The sequence below is a fragment of the Amblyraja radiata genome, chromosome 6 (assembly GCF_010909765.2).
Source record: "Amblyraja radiata isolate CabotCenter1 chromosome 6, sAmbRad1.1.pri, whole genome shotgun sequence".
Classification (NCBI taxonomy): Eukaryota; Metazoa; Chordata; class Chondrichthyes; order Rajiformes; family Rajidae; genus Amblyraja; species Amblyraja radiata.
Window position 1 is genome coordinate 36,932,447 of NC_045961.1, and position 15,932 is coordinate 36,948,378.

A 15,932-nucleotide genomic window follows, 5' to 3' on the forward strand; every position below is an offset into this window, starting at 1 on the left:
CGAAAACAAGCAAAAAGCAGTTATCGGAAGTATTTAATGTTATCCTTACTGATTCATTGCATTTAAGGAAGGATTTAAAGATCTTTCAAAGATGGCCATTTGATTAGCAGAGAAGTCTATTAGTTCAGTTTACAGATACACGCAGAAACAGGCCCTTCGGCCCACTAAGCCTATGTCAACCAGTGATCCCCGCAAGTTAACACTATCCTACACACACTAGGGACATTTTACACATACCCCAATTAACCTACATACCTGTACGTCTTTGGAGTATGGGAGGAAACCAAAGATCTCGGAGAAAACCCACGTGGTCACGGGGAGAACGTCCAAACTCCGTAATCGGGATCAAACACGGGTCTCCGGCACTGTAAAAGCTGTAATGGGCCTGTCCCACTTAGGCAATTTTTCAGGCGACTGCAGGCGACTGTCAAAGCCAAGGTGATACAGACACACACCGCGATGAACAGGAAGGTTGACGCTGTAATTAAGATGGTTAGCACGCTAGTGTATGGTAAGTCCTTTAAAAGAGGGGGGGGGGGGGGGAAGGAGGGAGAAGGAGTTAGACAACTTTTAAGAAGCCAGAGATACATAGCTGTGAAGTTCAGCGGACATTTAACATTACCGGTCGGTTACCCTTGGTTCTGAAAACTACTCCTTACGTTTTTATTTCCCAATGACCCAATGAAATTCACCGGTAAGCACCGGCTACAACCTACGAGAATCTATGAGAACCTTCAACCTCCTGGCAACCTACTACGACCTCCTAGCAACCCACCTACGGCACGAGAATTCTCGCTACTCTCCATGGCGGCTTCATTCTAGTCGCCGCTAATTTTTTAACATGTTGAAAAATTCATGGCGACCATAATGAGGCCGCGACGAGTTCCCTGAATGTGGGAACTTCTCATGACCATGAAGGCAACTCCCTGTGAACATGTGGCGACCATGTGGTGACTGCATAGTCTCCTGCAGTCGCCTAAAAAGTCGCCTCAGTGGGACAGGCCCATTAGGCAGCAACTCTACCGTTGCGCCACTGTGCCACCCCTGTTCTAGCTCTGACTCGGCTCTGTTTCTATTATGTTTCCTTGAAGTAGCATTTGCCCTCCGCGCAAGTGCTGACATAACAAAATATTCCAATTTAAATATAGAATTATTCTGCATTCAATTGTTAATGATCACCCTGTGGTCTGATGAGATATGACTGCTGGGGATGAATACTAAACACCTCTTTACATGAAAACCTTTGGGGAAGAAATTCATGCTGCCTGCTCTTTTAAATTGTTTCTGAAGCCAGTGCAACCTGTGTTGTTCATTTGGAATCGTAGAGTCATGCAGCACGGAAACAAGCTAAACAAAATGCTTCATCGAAGCTGGGTCCCATTTGCCTGCATTTTGTCCATAAACCTGTCCTATCCCCGTACCTGTCCAAGTGTCTTTTAAATGCTGTTATAGTACCTTCCTCAAACATCTTCTCTGGCAGCTCATTCAATATACCCACCACCCTCAGGTCCCCATTAAATCTTTCTTCTCTCACCTGAACCCTATGTTCTCTGGTTCTCGATTCCCCTACCCTGGGTAAAATGCTCTATGCATTCACCCTATCAATTCCCCTTATGATTTTATACACCTTTTTCATAATTGATTCATGTACCAGAATAAGGAACTATCCTACCAGTTCCATTGTTTGCATCATTGTGTCCTACCAGTTCCACTGTACATATCCTCAAATCCCTCTCATTAGCACATCTTCTCCAGCACAATATGGCCCATTATGGCCTCCACCCTTCCTGATGTCATCTGTTGCTGGCCAGATATTACATCTGATGGACATCTTGTTGGACAGGTAAATGGAGGATGGTACACCCAGAGACATGTAGGGATATTTTCATACACATGGTCAGGAGATAATTGGAAGTAGGCATGAAGAACAGAAATAAGGTTCCTTAAACACTGAAGAAGGGACATGATCAAAAAGGTATTCTGTTCATTTGCTCTGCAGATGCTGCATGACCCAATCAGTTCCTCCCACACTTCATATTAACATAGATAGTAGGTGCAGGAGTAGGTCATTCGGTCCTTCAAGCCAGCACCACCATTCAATATGATCATGGCTGATCATCTAGAATCAAGTATCCTGTTCCTGCTTTTTCCCCATATCCCTTGATTCCGTTAGCCGTAAGAGCTATATCTAACTCTCTCTTGAACACATCCAGTGAATTGGCCTTCTCTGCCTTCTGTGGCAGAGAATTCCACAGATTCACAACTCGCTGGCTGAAAATGATTTTCCTCATCTCAGTCCTAAATGGCCTACCCCTTATTCTTAACCTCTCTACCCTGGTTCTGGACTCCCAAACATATGGAACATTTTTCCTACATCTAGCCTGTCCAATCCCTTAAAAATTGTATATGTTTTTATAAGATTCCCTCTCATCCTTCTAAATTCCAGTGAATATAAACCCAGTCGATTAAATCTTTCATCATATGTTAGTCCCGCCATCTTGGGAATTAACCTGGTGAACGTATGCTGCACTCCCTCAATAGCAAGAATATCCTTCTTCAAATTTCATGTTTTCTTTGAACATGGTGAGAATGGACGAGGTGCAGGAAGAAGTTTTACAGCCTCACTTGAGTCATAAATGGGACAACGTCTTCAAGTGACCTATTAGAGTCATAGTCAAACAGTGTGGAAATAGGCCCAACTTGCCCCCACCGGCCAACCTGCACCATCTACACTAGTCCCATCTGCCTGCGTTTGACCCATATCACCTCTAAACCTATCCTATCCATGTGGAATCCACATATTCTACAACTGCATTCATCGTTTCAGCCACTGCTCAATTTATCGCATCCCTCTTATGAACTACCAAAAATCTTTGTTAATCACATCTTATCCGGAATTGTAATGCAGTTTTCTTCACAGTCATACACATAACACTAATGCAAGCATGCTAATCGCAGCTCCAGTAATTAACACAATTGAACCCCATAAATTAAAATTTTACAATGCTCGTGAAAACCACATCCACATGTTCACATTTCTGCACCAGAAGCTACAGTCTAAATTTAAATGTACTGAAACTAGATAGAAGTAGATAAACAAGCAGATATAATTAAAAGTGATTTTCTCACTTTGCATAAGAAAGTATTCAAATGAAAATGTGCTAAATCGGAGATGCAAATTGGCCTCAGTAGTATTTGTTTGTGTCATAAGAGCTTACATGAATTTATTCTTCTCTTCCTCACATGATTGCCAATTATTTCTCCCCTCCACCTACATTCCTTCCTCTGGCTTCACAATTTGCAACTTTTCACTCCTTTTGTCTCGCATCTGTTTTTTCATTTATTGGCCTTCGTCTAATTATCTGCCTGTGAAAAACCTTTCTGGCCTGTGTTCACCTATTATCTGCCATGCATTGTCCTTCCCCTCCTCTCTTCTAGCTTTCTCCCATCCCTCCCACTATCAGAAACATCACCTATCCATGTTCTCTAGAGGTGTTGCTTGATCCGCTGAATTAGTCCAGCATTTTACGTGCATTTTTGTTATAAACCAGCCTGCAATTTCATATTTCTACACAATTTCCATCTTGTACTCTTAGCATTAAAGCGCTTTCTCACGGGGCGACTTGACGCAAGAGTTAACCAGAGTTGAACATTGTGGGAACCCCGTGCGATAACTGTACGGCATTCGTGGACCACCGTGGACCACCGTGGCGCTAACGGCAGGTACTCGTGTAACTTGGTGACTCGGGAGAAAATTCAAGCAAGTTTGAATTTCTCCAAGAGTGACTTGTACACTTGTGGGTTAAGATTGCAACATTATATGCACGTAGTGGCCAGTGCGATATCCATATTAACTCTTGTGTGTACCGTGGGAACTCCTGCGAACGGTGAACCCGGAAGCTGGACAGAGAGGACAAAAGGTGAGTAATCTGGAATGAACATGCTGTTAGGCTGGGATCATTCTCTGCGAGATGATCTTAGTGCGGGAGACAAGTGTAGGAGAGGTGTACTGACTGTGTGGGCAGAACTTTGGAAGTGATTGCCCACCATTCTCAAAAGCCGCTGTGTCTCCCTGTCCCTCCAACTCCAGAGGAATCCGCTCCCCGATGGGGTGCTACGGCGACAAGTGGCAAGCGACAAGGGATCTCCGTGCTTGCAGTCGGTGTCCCGTTGGTCCTAACGTCTCCGGCCACCCCCTGGACTGGAGCTGAGACTGTGAACTGTACCGCCCTTGCCCCCTCCCTCTGCAACTGCAAACAACCCGACAGTTCCCAATCTCAGCTCCTGTACAGGGGGGTGGCCGGAGACGTCACAGCCCGAGCTGCACCCCCTGATCCGCAATCCCAAGAACAAGACGTACCTTGCACTCCATCAGCTTCTGTCCCTACGGGGAGCGTGTTCCTCTGGAGTTGGAACGGGGCTGCGCTGCTGCTGGCTGTGGGTCTCTGGGATCTCAGTGCTTGCAGTGGGCCTGGGGGTCGGTGTCCCATTGGTCCTGACGTCTCCGGTGACTGGCACTGACCTGCTGGCATCGCCGACGTGAAGACAGTGCAAAGCCCCCGCGCCGGTGCAATGGGCGGGGAGCTGAAGAGGGGAGGGAAGGGGTCACACACATGGCCGGGAAGCAGAGGGGTGTAGGTGGGGTGAAACTGAAGGGAGCGACAATCTGCTGCTGCCTGCCCGCTGAGTTAAAAAGTTCCCACGCAAGACTCACGATACACTGTATATCGTGAGTCTACCGTGGGAACTTTTTAACTCAGCGGGCAGGCAGCAGCAGATTGTCAATTATTAACCCTCCAGCGCAATTACCTTCTCTTTTATGAATGGGGATTCACAATGTTCATTCAAGATTTAACGGGAAAGCTCGGGAGACGGACAAGTCACTCGCACAAATAACAGAAATGCCGAGTACCCGTGGGAACTCTTTATCTACCCCCCGTTATATCGTGTGATATCGTGCTAGACCACGACCACTTCACTCTGGTTACATCTTGCGTCAAGTCGCCCCGTGAGAAAGCGCTATTAGAGTGCATGAGTTTCATTGAGTTTCAGAGTAGGATGTTTGTTGACTGATTGGTGATGCATATGTAATATTAAGCTTGTGTGATATTAGGAAATCACAAGCATGAGAATATAAAATGATTGCTTAAAAGCTCTACCCACACTTGAAAGCATAAATGGTTCTTTCAATTTCTTATTGTCAGTTTGACATTTCTTTAAGTATTTTTCCCCTAAGTGTAAAGAATGGAAGGGATGCAAGAGCCTAATAAGTGAGGGGATTATTTTCCTGACAATACTTTCAATACGTTTTGTTGCAGGATGTGGGAGGAACGTGGGCGTGGATGTGAGCACGGGGTGCCTTGTGCTTATTGGGCACTGCGCCAATATGTTTATGTAATTTTCTCATAATGCAGCTAAGGGCCTAATGTTCAATCTGAATGATTTTATGGTGAGATGTTCTCAAAGCTAGTTTGCAATGTAAGATATAAATAGCTGAGAAGCTTTGCACTAGAATATTGGCAGATCTAATTTAAAAAAATACCACTAACATTTAACGGGTTGATTGTGTTGACCTGATACCTTGTGTGTTTCTGACCTGCTATCTTGCACATTAAGCCACAGACTGAGCCTTGTCTTATTTTATAACGCAGCTGGGCAACTAGGACAAGATGTAGAAATTATGCTAAGAGCAACGCGGCTGAACTAGAACAATAAATGGCAATTTGATGATAAAGCAACCCAGAAGGGTGGCATGGTGGTGCAGCAGTAGAGTTGCTGCCTTACAGCGCCAGTGGACCTGGATTCGATCCTGACCACAGGTGCTGTCTGTACGGAGTTTGTCCGTTCTCCCCGTGACCGCGTGGGTTTTCTCCGAGAACTTTGGTTTCCTCCCACATTCCAACGACTTACAGGTTCGTAAGTTAATTGGCATGGTATAAGTGTAAATCGTCCCTAGTGTGTGTAGGATAGTGATAACGTGCGGGGATCGCTGGCAGGTGCGGATTCGATGTATCTCTGAACTGAACTAAGAACGACAGGCATGCTAAGCAGCACAAGCAGTTGCTGTCCACAGTGAAAACCAATACCACAGTTAGTAGATGGAAACTGTACACCCAGTCATGAACGTCAATGGACAGTCAAGCACATAATATGAGAGAAGCGTGTAACCATTCTTCTCCTCAACAAAGCTAAAGGTCAGTATGTAAGTGGAGGGGAAAAAAAGCAGAAATGTTTGCAGCCGTCTTCATTTCAAGTGGATAATACTTGATCTCTTCCTGAGCAAATCATCGCATTCCTGATGTGAGTCTTGAAGGCAGTGCAGACCTTTGGCAAGGCAAGGAATGAATACCCAGACTGAAGGAGAGTCCCAACCCAAAACCTCACCTATCCATGCTCTCCAGAGATGCTGCCTGACCCGCTGAGTTACTCCAGCATTGATGACAACCCAGCCACCGATTAGCTCTTGGAGGTGCAGGATTTATTCAGCTGGTTGTTCACGTGAGCTTTTGGTCAATGGTGACACCACAAATTTCACAAGACATGTTTGGTAAGGAAGTTGGCAACAGCAGGACTTTTTGAATGTGGAGAGGAGTTGATTGTTTTTCTTTTGTGGGACTTGCCATTTTTACATCACTTGTGCCATGAGTAATTTCCCCATTGAAGTTTAGTTGCAGAATTTTATTTGCAGGGTTACAAGGGGAGGTGAACATTAATATTTAGAAGGAGCGTTTTACTTTACAATGGAAGGAAATTCATTGAGGGAGCAACTAAAAGTAATTAGACCATGAGTTGTCCAGTTGAACACCAACAGTGTGCTCAGGGGAACAGTCTCCATATTTCCTTCCAACTAGCAATTATTCAAGCCACTGAAAGTTGTCCATCTGACCCCATTGACGTTGGTTGTGTTCATACTTCTTACTGACATACTTTCAGTCACTCTCACCACATGCAATGTTTGGTCCAAGGCTGTAATAATATCCAAAGCTAAGTTATTTGTGACCGAGGCCAACTGAGTATTCCTCAGCAAATTCTAGGTTCACAGCTGCTGCCAAGCAGCATTTTTGATGAGCATTGCCTTTCCTCATGATTAGAATTGGAGCAAATTGGTTGTTAATTGACCAGATTAGATCTAGAATCATAGAATCTTAAAAAAAAAATCAACAGTGCAGAAGGAGGCCATTTGGCCCATTATATCTGTGTCCTTTGAAAAAGGGCTTTCAACCAAATAGCAGATCATAGCTCTTCAAGTGCACATTTGTACCATGGCAAGGCTTTCTCAATCATTCTTTCAGGAAGTGAGTTTCAGATCCCTACCACCTACCAAGTGAAAATATATTTCCTCATCTCTTGATCAAAATTATTGCTCGCTGGGAATAATAAACATTTCTATTGCCTGCTCCAGTCCTAAGGATCCTCAAACATTGCAGATTTCTCTGAACCTAGGTGGTAACAGTGGGTCCAAGGAGCCTGGTTAAGTCACAGCCACAATCCTTCATCAGAAAGCCCGGAGAGATTTGATTTGTCCCCTACTTAAATAAGAAATAGATAGCATAAATGCTCAGAATCTTTTACCCAGAGTAGGGGAATCAAATACCAGCGGGCAAGCGGGAGGGGGAAAGATTTAATAGGAATCTGAGGGGCGACATTTTTTACACAAGGAGTGGTAGGTATGTGGAACGAGCTGCCAGAGGAGTTAGTTGAGCCAGGTACTATCACAACGTTTAATGAACATGTGGACAAGTCAATGGATAGGATAGGTTTAGAAGGATATGAGCCAAACATGGGCAGGGGAACTAGTGTAGTTGGGATGTGTTGATCGGCATGGGCCAGTTGGGCCAAAGAGCTTGTTTTCATAATGTAGGATATTATGACTCTAAATGTTCAGTCAAAATGGGGAGGAATTACTGGCTGCCCATGGTGCAGAAGCAGATCACAACGTAATATCCTGGGATCGGTCCCCAGTAGCCACATCAGTGGAAGCGTAGGGCTGATCCAGAGTAGATTATAAACGTACTTTGCAGGGCCTCTGAGCACAGAGCCCAGTTTTGGGCTGATGTAGTCTAGAGCAAAGCCTTCTCCTATATGCTTTGTTCACAGGCTAAAATCACACAGTTCTTCACATTACGTCATTCAACCTTGAACTGCACATTTAAGGAGGAATTCACCAGACAGCGTGCTGCTCATATCCTTGGAACATGTCATTTATCGAGCGAATAGTCGCATCAGTTTACACCAGGAAAGGGGAATTAAGATCAAGTCTCATGTCTTTGTCAGATGTATTATTGCAATGCTCTCAGATATTTTCAATAGTTCCACAAACCCAGATTAACTCAAGCATTAATGTTTTTTATGATGTGTGCACTCCAGAACTCTTGAAACTGGATAAAACAAAATACAAATAAAATAGAGGATGGTGAAGAAGCTTGCCTTTGTTGATCAGTGTACTGAATACAAGAGTTACGATATCATTTTACAGATGTACAAGTGAGACACCACTTGGAGTATTGTGTGCAGTTCTGGTCACCCTATTGCAGAATGGATGTCATGAATCTAAGGTGGGAGCAGAAAAGATTCACACAGATATTGCCAGGACTGGTGGACTTGAGTTGTAAGGAATGACAGAATAGGCTGGCAAAATGTGTTTTCCCTGGAACGAAGGAGGCTGAGCAGTGGCATTGCAGAGGTGTATAAAATCACAAGGGACATAAGGAGACCTGAGCGGCAACGTTTTCCATACAGAGTGCATGGGTTTATGGAATGAGCTACCAAACGAAATCATAGAGACGGGAACAAGTATAACATTGAAAAGACACATGGACAGGTACGAGGATAGGAAAGGTTTAGAGGGATGTGGGCCAAGTACAGGCAAATTAGACTGGTTCAGGTAAGCACCTTAGTCAGCATGGACAAGTTGTGCCAAAGGGCCTGTTTCCATGTTATTTAACATAATTTTATGACGTTGCAGCTTTTTCAATTTATTAGTAGTTGATAATATTCAATTTAAAACACATTTTGGAGTGTTCAGACACAATTCTTTAGACTTTAGGCCTTGGAAATACTGCGTGGAAACAGGCCCTGTGGCCCACCAAATCCATGTCGATCAGCCATCACACTGTACGCTAACACTGTCCTCCACATTAGGGACAATTTACAATCTTACCAAAGCCAATTAACCTACAAACCTCTATGTCTTTGGAGTGTGGGAGGAAACCGGAGCACCTGGAGAAAACCTAAGCGATCACAGGGTGAACAGACAAATTCCGTACAGACAGCACCCGTAGTCAGATTCAAACCCGGATCCCTGGCGTTGAGGCATCAACTCTACCGCTGCACCACTGTGCCTTTACTGGTGATGTCCTGCCTGTTAGAAAATTAGATGATACTTATTTTCACGATTCACCCTAAGCTAATTTATTTTCCCCATTGTATTTTGCCATAATAATATTATCAACAATGCTCGCAGGGGATATTATTTATGTGGCAACAGAAATAGGATTAAGAGTCAGTAATTTATGGCTTACACAGCTAATATGCATTCCAACATGGGAGTCCATGCAGGAAATAATGAAACCTTTGTGATTTAACGTGTCCATCAGGATATTATTTTATCCGTTGATGATCATCTGCCAAGCAAAGTATGCCATAAATCTTAATTGCCAGCAGCCCTGCTACAGACTGGGGCTTTGGTGCGTCAATGCGTGCAGCTCACAGATCATGCTATCTGTGATCTGATGTTGTCACTGATGGCAGAGGGTCAAAGGACCTCCAGCTAACAACCTTTGTCAGCCTGTTCCAGATAGGCCTGTTCTTTCTCAGGAAACCCAAGCACTGTTAGCCCATTCTCCCACATTCCCACCTCTTGGATTGTTTTTCAGAAACCACCGCTCCAGTTTAGTTTAGTTTAGTTCGGAGATACATCGTGGAAACAGGTCATTTGGCCCACCGAGACTGTGCCGACCAGCGATTGCCGCACATTAACACTATCCTACACACTAGGAACAATTCACACATACACCAAGCTAATTAGCCTACAAACCTGTTCTTCTTTGGAGTGTGGGAGGAAACCGAATATCTTGGGGAAAGCCTACGCAGGGAGAACGTACAAACTCCGTACAGACAGCACCGGTAGCCGGGATCGAATCCGGGTCTCTGGCGCTGCAAGCGCTGTAAGGCAGCAACTCTACCGCTGTGCCACAGTGTCAGTTGATCATGCCAGGTCACAATGCCAGCAGTTGACCTCCTTTCAGATGGCAGTCTCAGAGGTCTCTTAACGTCACAGAGCTGTTCCTGGGGGTCAGAGAACTATTACTGTGGCTACCGACTGTCTCGGGAAAAGCAGTGTATGTGAAATGCAAAGTCAGGTTTCAACAATTCGAGGAAATGAATTGCGATAATGCTCTCTCAAAGCAAAGACATCCCAGTTTGACAATTATTTTTGGTGACATGCAACCTTCTGTGAGGATGTCCAAAAAAAATTACATAGATAAAATAGGTTTCGAGGGATATGGACTAAACACAGATTTATTGTAGATTTAGTTTTCAAGTGAAAGAATTAAGTGTAGAAGAAGGCAAAATAAAATGTGTAGGAAGGAGCTGCAGATGCTGGTTTAAACCAAAAGTAGACACAAAATGCTGGATGTAAATCAGCGAGTCAGGCAGCATCACTGGAGAGAAGGAATTGATAATGTCAGAAACCAGAAACATCACCCATTCCTTCTCTCCAGAGATGCTGCCTGTCCCACTGAGTTACTCCAGCATTTTGTGTCCATATAAGGCAAAATAAAATATTGTTGATAATGTGAAGCTATAACATTACTCTCTCCCAGGCCAATATCCTCAGCATTATGGCCCAACTTATTCTTAGCTGGTGTTTTGATGTGCTTATGATGCTCGCTTACCCAACATCAGACTCTTGGCGCAAACATTCTATTCCATGCTCTGTCTTGGGAGCAGATTATCAGGTGGGCAGCGAAAAAAAAATTCTAAGACATGCTCAATGATTCCTTGAAGAATTGCAAAATCCCCTCCAATTACACAGAATCTCTTGGCCATGACCAGTCAAAAGAGGAGATGAAGCATTCAGGATGGTACTGAGAACTATGAGGTTGTACATCATGAGCACATAGGAGGAAGGAGTGCACAAACTCATAGACTGACCCTTCAGAGACCCTCCATCCCATTAGTGGAAGACTAAATGGCCGCCTCACAACGCGCGAGAGTGGAAGTAGGTTATCATCAATCGTACAAAATACCTTAGAACTATCACAACGTTTAAGAAACATTTGGACGGGTACATGCAGAGACTAGGTTTAGAGGGACATGGGCCACATGCAGGCATCAATGCGCTGGGCCCAGGACAAATATTCAGAGATATGCATGCCCAGCAAAAGAGGTTTATGACTCTCTCCACCACCGTCCTGTCGATGAAGACAGGTTTGTGGATCTTTGATCTTCCTCTTCCAAAGTCAACAGTCATTTCCATGATTTTATTAACGTTGAGAGCAATTTTCAGGTATTGATATACACAAAATCGTTTTGCTTGGAAAAAAAACCTGACAGTGGTTGAACTGTAGAAACAAAGAACTGCAGAAGCTGATTAATACACAAAAGGACACAGATTGTTGGAGTAACTCAGCAAGACAGGCACCATCTCATCTGAATTGCTCCAGCACTTTGTGTCCTTTAGTGGTTGAACTATGACCCCTGTCAACAGATCTTCCTATCTTTCGGTTTTCCAAGAGGAACACACATTTTCCATTTCCACAGAACATTCCAGAGAATGCTCACCTCAATACTTCCAAGTTGAACTATAACACAGAGGATTATTTCATGACAATTTTTTTGAAACTCTTCATTTGATAAAAGGGGCAGATAATAAGAACGAATAGACTGTTCCTTTCTCTCGATAATGATACACCAGAAAGAAAATGAGCACGCCCCCAACACCTTTCACATTGTTAGCTAAAGTAAAAGGAAAGGTTTAGCTAATGGAACTGTAGGTGGTAATTTAAAAATCTGTACATTAAATTAGATTGAGTGCACACCCACTAATACATGATATTTTCCTAAAGCTGACCTTGAGTTTGAAAAATGAACATAACCCAGCTTGATATAACAACAGTTAACCATCTGTGTTCAGCTAAATCTCCAACTAATTTCTACTGCGTAAGTTTATTTAACACGAATGTTCAAAATTTAGTGCAAAGGATGCCGCATGAATAATTGTGTGGAAAACAAAGCCTATACAGTGGACTATGTTAACAGGCCGAGAATCTCATTGCAGAAATGTGAACCACACCTTCAGCCAATTGTCAGATATGCATAGAACGTGGAACAGGCCCTTCAGCCCACAATGTTTGCACCGAACATGATGCAAAGTTAAACTAAGTTATCCTGCCTGCATGTGATCCATATCCCCCCAATCCCTATATATCCATGTGCCCATTCAGAACCATCTTAAATACCACTATCATATCTGCCTCCACCAATATTCCTGGCAGCATATTTTAAGCACCCACTGGTTTCTGTGTAAAACAAAGTCCTGCATATCTCCTTAAACGTGTGTAAAAATATCCAAATAAGGAAGTTGAAAAAACTACAGGCAATATATATATATATATATATATATATATATTTTGACTGAGCAGAAAGACTGTATTTATCTATATCAAGATGGAATGCAGAGTGACGCTGATCATGGTGCGAAATACCTGTGTTCCATAACTAATCAGAACCAAAATGTTTTAATCTTACAATAAAATTGGCATCGGTCCAAATCTGCCGCGACCAATAGTCTTGAATCAAAGTACCCCGAGATCTTGTCATAATATTGGGACTTACCCTAGGCTAACCTCAAGAGTGTAGTACCAAAATACTCTTAGCAAATCTTCTGTCCAACTAGGGGTCAAATGTCCTTGACCACTGCTATACAATCATCAAAGGGTCTGAAGAATTGGGCCCAACCAGAAACGTCTTTTATCCATGTTCTCCAGAGATGCTGCTTGACCCGCTGAGTTATTCCAGCACTTTGTGCCTTTTTTGTAAACTGGCATCTGTTTTAATGTGTCTCCATCAAAAGTACCTACCGCTCCATTCCCCAACCACATTTTGGAAAATGGGTCAGGCAACATCTCAGGAGAACATGGGTAGGCAATGTTTCAGATCAGGACCCTTCTTCAGTCTGAAGTTCTCCTGATATGCTGCCTGACCCGATGAGCTACTCCATCACTCTGTGACTTCCATAATTTCTCTGGGCATTCCTGTTTGCAGGCATGGTCTGCTTCATTTGGTCAGGAGTTGTGAATGGTATTTAATATTGCACAATTTTCCATGAACATCCTCACATGATTTTGGATGGAACCAACCATCTTTGTTGGGTTCAAGACATTGCCCTCAGGAATATGTAGTGATGACTCATTCATGTGCTCATTAGATCTACCTCATAGCCTCCCAGCTTCCAGTATGTAAAACTGTGTTCACCCTCAACTCTGTCGCTTGAATTTTAGCTCATTTCATGACTTGTTCAAGCTTCACCTTTTCTGCTTGTCGGTCTTCATTATCCTCCAAGGATCCATTGCTCCCAATTTCTCACTACAAGCCTACAAAATCATGCCACTGTGTATCTCCCATTTTATTCAATCTACCATTGGTAACCATGTTTTTACTCATGTTTTTACTCTTTGGAGAACCTGAGTATCTTTAATCTGACTTTATCGGACTTTATGTTACACTAAACGTTATTCCCTTTATCCTGTAACTATGCATTGTGGTCAACTTGTTTGTAATCATGTATAGTCTTTCCACTGACTGGATAGCATGCACCAACAAAGTTTTTCACTGTACCTTGGTAAACTACTCTGTTAAAATATACCATTGAACCATTGTTTTTGACCAAGATTTTAGTTATACACCCTGGAAACTCCTGTTGCTCATGGATTTTATCGGCATTGTTTGTGTTAAATGCCTTGGGACATTTTGTTGCATTGGTGTGAGTTTTACAAATGGCAATTACTGTTAGAAACTAAAATTAAAACATTATAATGAGAAGCTATTAATGGCCTGAATTGTTTATCTCAACAGTTAGCAAGAATCCTGGGGCTACGACATGTATTGAAGCTGAATGAGGTATGGCTATTAAATCTGTTTCTCATGTTACTTTCCTGCATCAAATTTGTGCCGTGATAGATGGTTTTCAAATGTGTCAATATACTGAGATTTGTAATAATGAACATTTACTTCAGGTTCATTAAATAGTGCACTTAACACTTTATTTAGCTGATTGGCAGTTCTGTAATCTGCAAGTTACATTATAGAAAAGACGACAACAATATTGTGCAACATTGCAGTTAAAGATTAATATTATTGTTGATTATTGATAGTTGATTATTATTGACCTCATCATATCCAAGAGGATTTTTGTGATATATTTTATCTACCTGCACCAAATCCATATCCCTCCATTCCCTGCATATCCACCTGTGTAAAAATAGTTGTGCCGCACATCTATCTATATATTAATAAAACTGTCATCTTGTTTGTTTGTTTGTTTATATATATATATGTGTGTGTGTTCGCCTGAAACTCCAGCAAAACAGTACATGATAGCACTACAAATTTTGGCCCACCTTACTCAGCATAGTCCTGCGATGTAAATTAAAAATGTTTAGTTCAGATTGATGTTATATTTTAGATGTGAGGGGAGGAAGCAGTGGAGGGGAGGAAGCAGTGGTGGAGATGGGGAGAAGGAGGATAATGGAGGAGGGGAATAGGGGACTGAAGAAGGAGAGTGATATGCGTTCACATTGATCTTATTTTTCACACGTTTTTGCTATTTTAAACTTTAAAAAGATCAGCCGCGCCTGTGCAGTTGGGGACTATGGGTGAGTGGTGGAATTTTGCCCAATGGGTCCCACTTGGTCTAGTCTCCATTAAACTTTGCCAGTCACCTGAAAGCTCTGTCCTCTAGCATTTGATTTTATGTTAGATGTAGTCTTATCCAATAATAATTGCTCCCGGTGCAACCTCCAGAGCTCCTGCCTATAAAGTTGTAATTTGCCGTACTCCCATTTAGTACCTTCCCCTAAGTTGTGATCACTTTCCACAAAATATACTTCCACTGAAACACTAGTGATCTGGCCAGGCTCATTTCCCCCCAAAATTCTCAGGTTGGACTATCCATGTACCGTTTCAAGAAACCTTCTTGGATGCACCTCACAAATTTTGCCCCTTCTATGTCTTTGGCACTGAGCAAGTCCCTGTCAATATAGGGGAGGTTAAAGGCACCCACTAAGACAACCATGTTGCTTTGGAATTTTTGGTAATCTGTCTACATATCTGTTCCTCTTGCTATTGTGGGTCTTATAGTGCAATCTCTTATAGTGAAATCCTCTTCTCAGCTTGTACTTTGCCTGTCTGTAGTGGTCTGCATCCCCGCTCATGTAGGCCTCCTCTTTAGACTGTCAGAGCTGTCTGAGTTCTGCAGTAAACCAGGACTTGTCATTGTTGAACCAGGTCTGGGTCCTAGTTGGAATGCAACTGTCCCCACAAAAGCAGACGTATGATGATACAGTGTCTGTATACTCATCGAGGCTTGTGGTTGCTTCCCTGAACATATTCCAATCCGTGCAGTCAAAGCAGGATTGTAGGTTCTCAATGCCCTCGCTTGTCCACCTTTTCGTTGTTCTGACCATAGGCTTAGCAGATTTTAGTTTTTGCCTGTAGGTCGGAATAAGGTGAACGAGACAGAGAGACCCAGACCCAACCGGGGAACAGTGCAATATGCATTCTTGATTGACATGTAACAGTGGTCAAGTATTCTCTCCCCTCTGGTGGGCTGGTAACCTGAAGTCTGTACTTTGGAAGATCACGGCTGAGGTTAACTTTGTTAAAGTTCACCAAAACAATGAGCATGGAGTCCAGGAAGTCACTCTCTA

The 15,932-nt window shown here is 43.0% G+C and overlaps 1 long non-coding RNA gene across 1 annotated transcript in view; it reads left to right on the forward strand.

The window, feature by feature from the left end:
• LOC116974250 overlaps positions 1-15,932 on the forward strand; it is a 405,085-nt gene that overhangs the window by 235,563 nt on the left and 153,590 nt on the right. Inside the window, exon 2 of the long non-coding RNA XR_004412317.1 lies at positions 14,080-14,124. This is a non-coding gene — a long non-coding RNA (uncharacterized LOC116974250). The remainder of the gene's footprint in view (positions 1-14,079; positions 14,125-15,932) is intronic.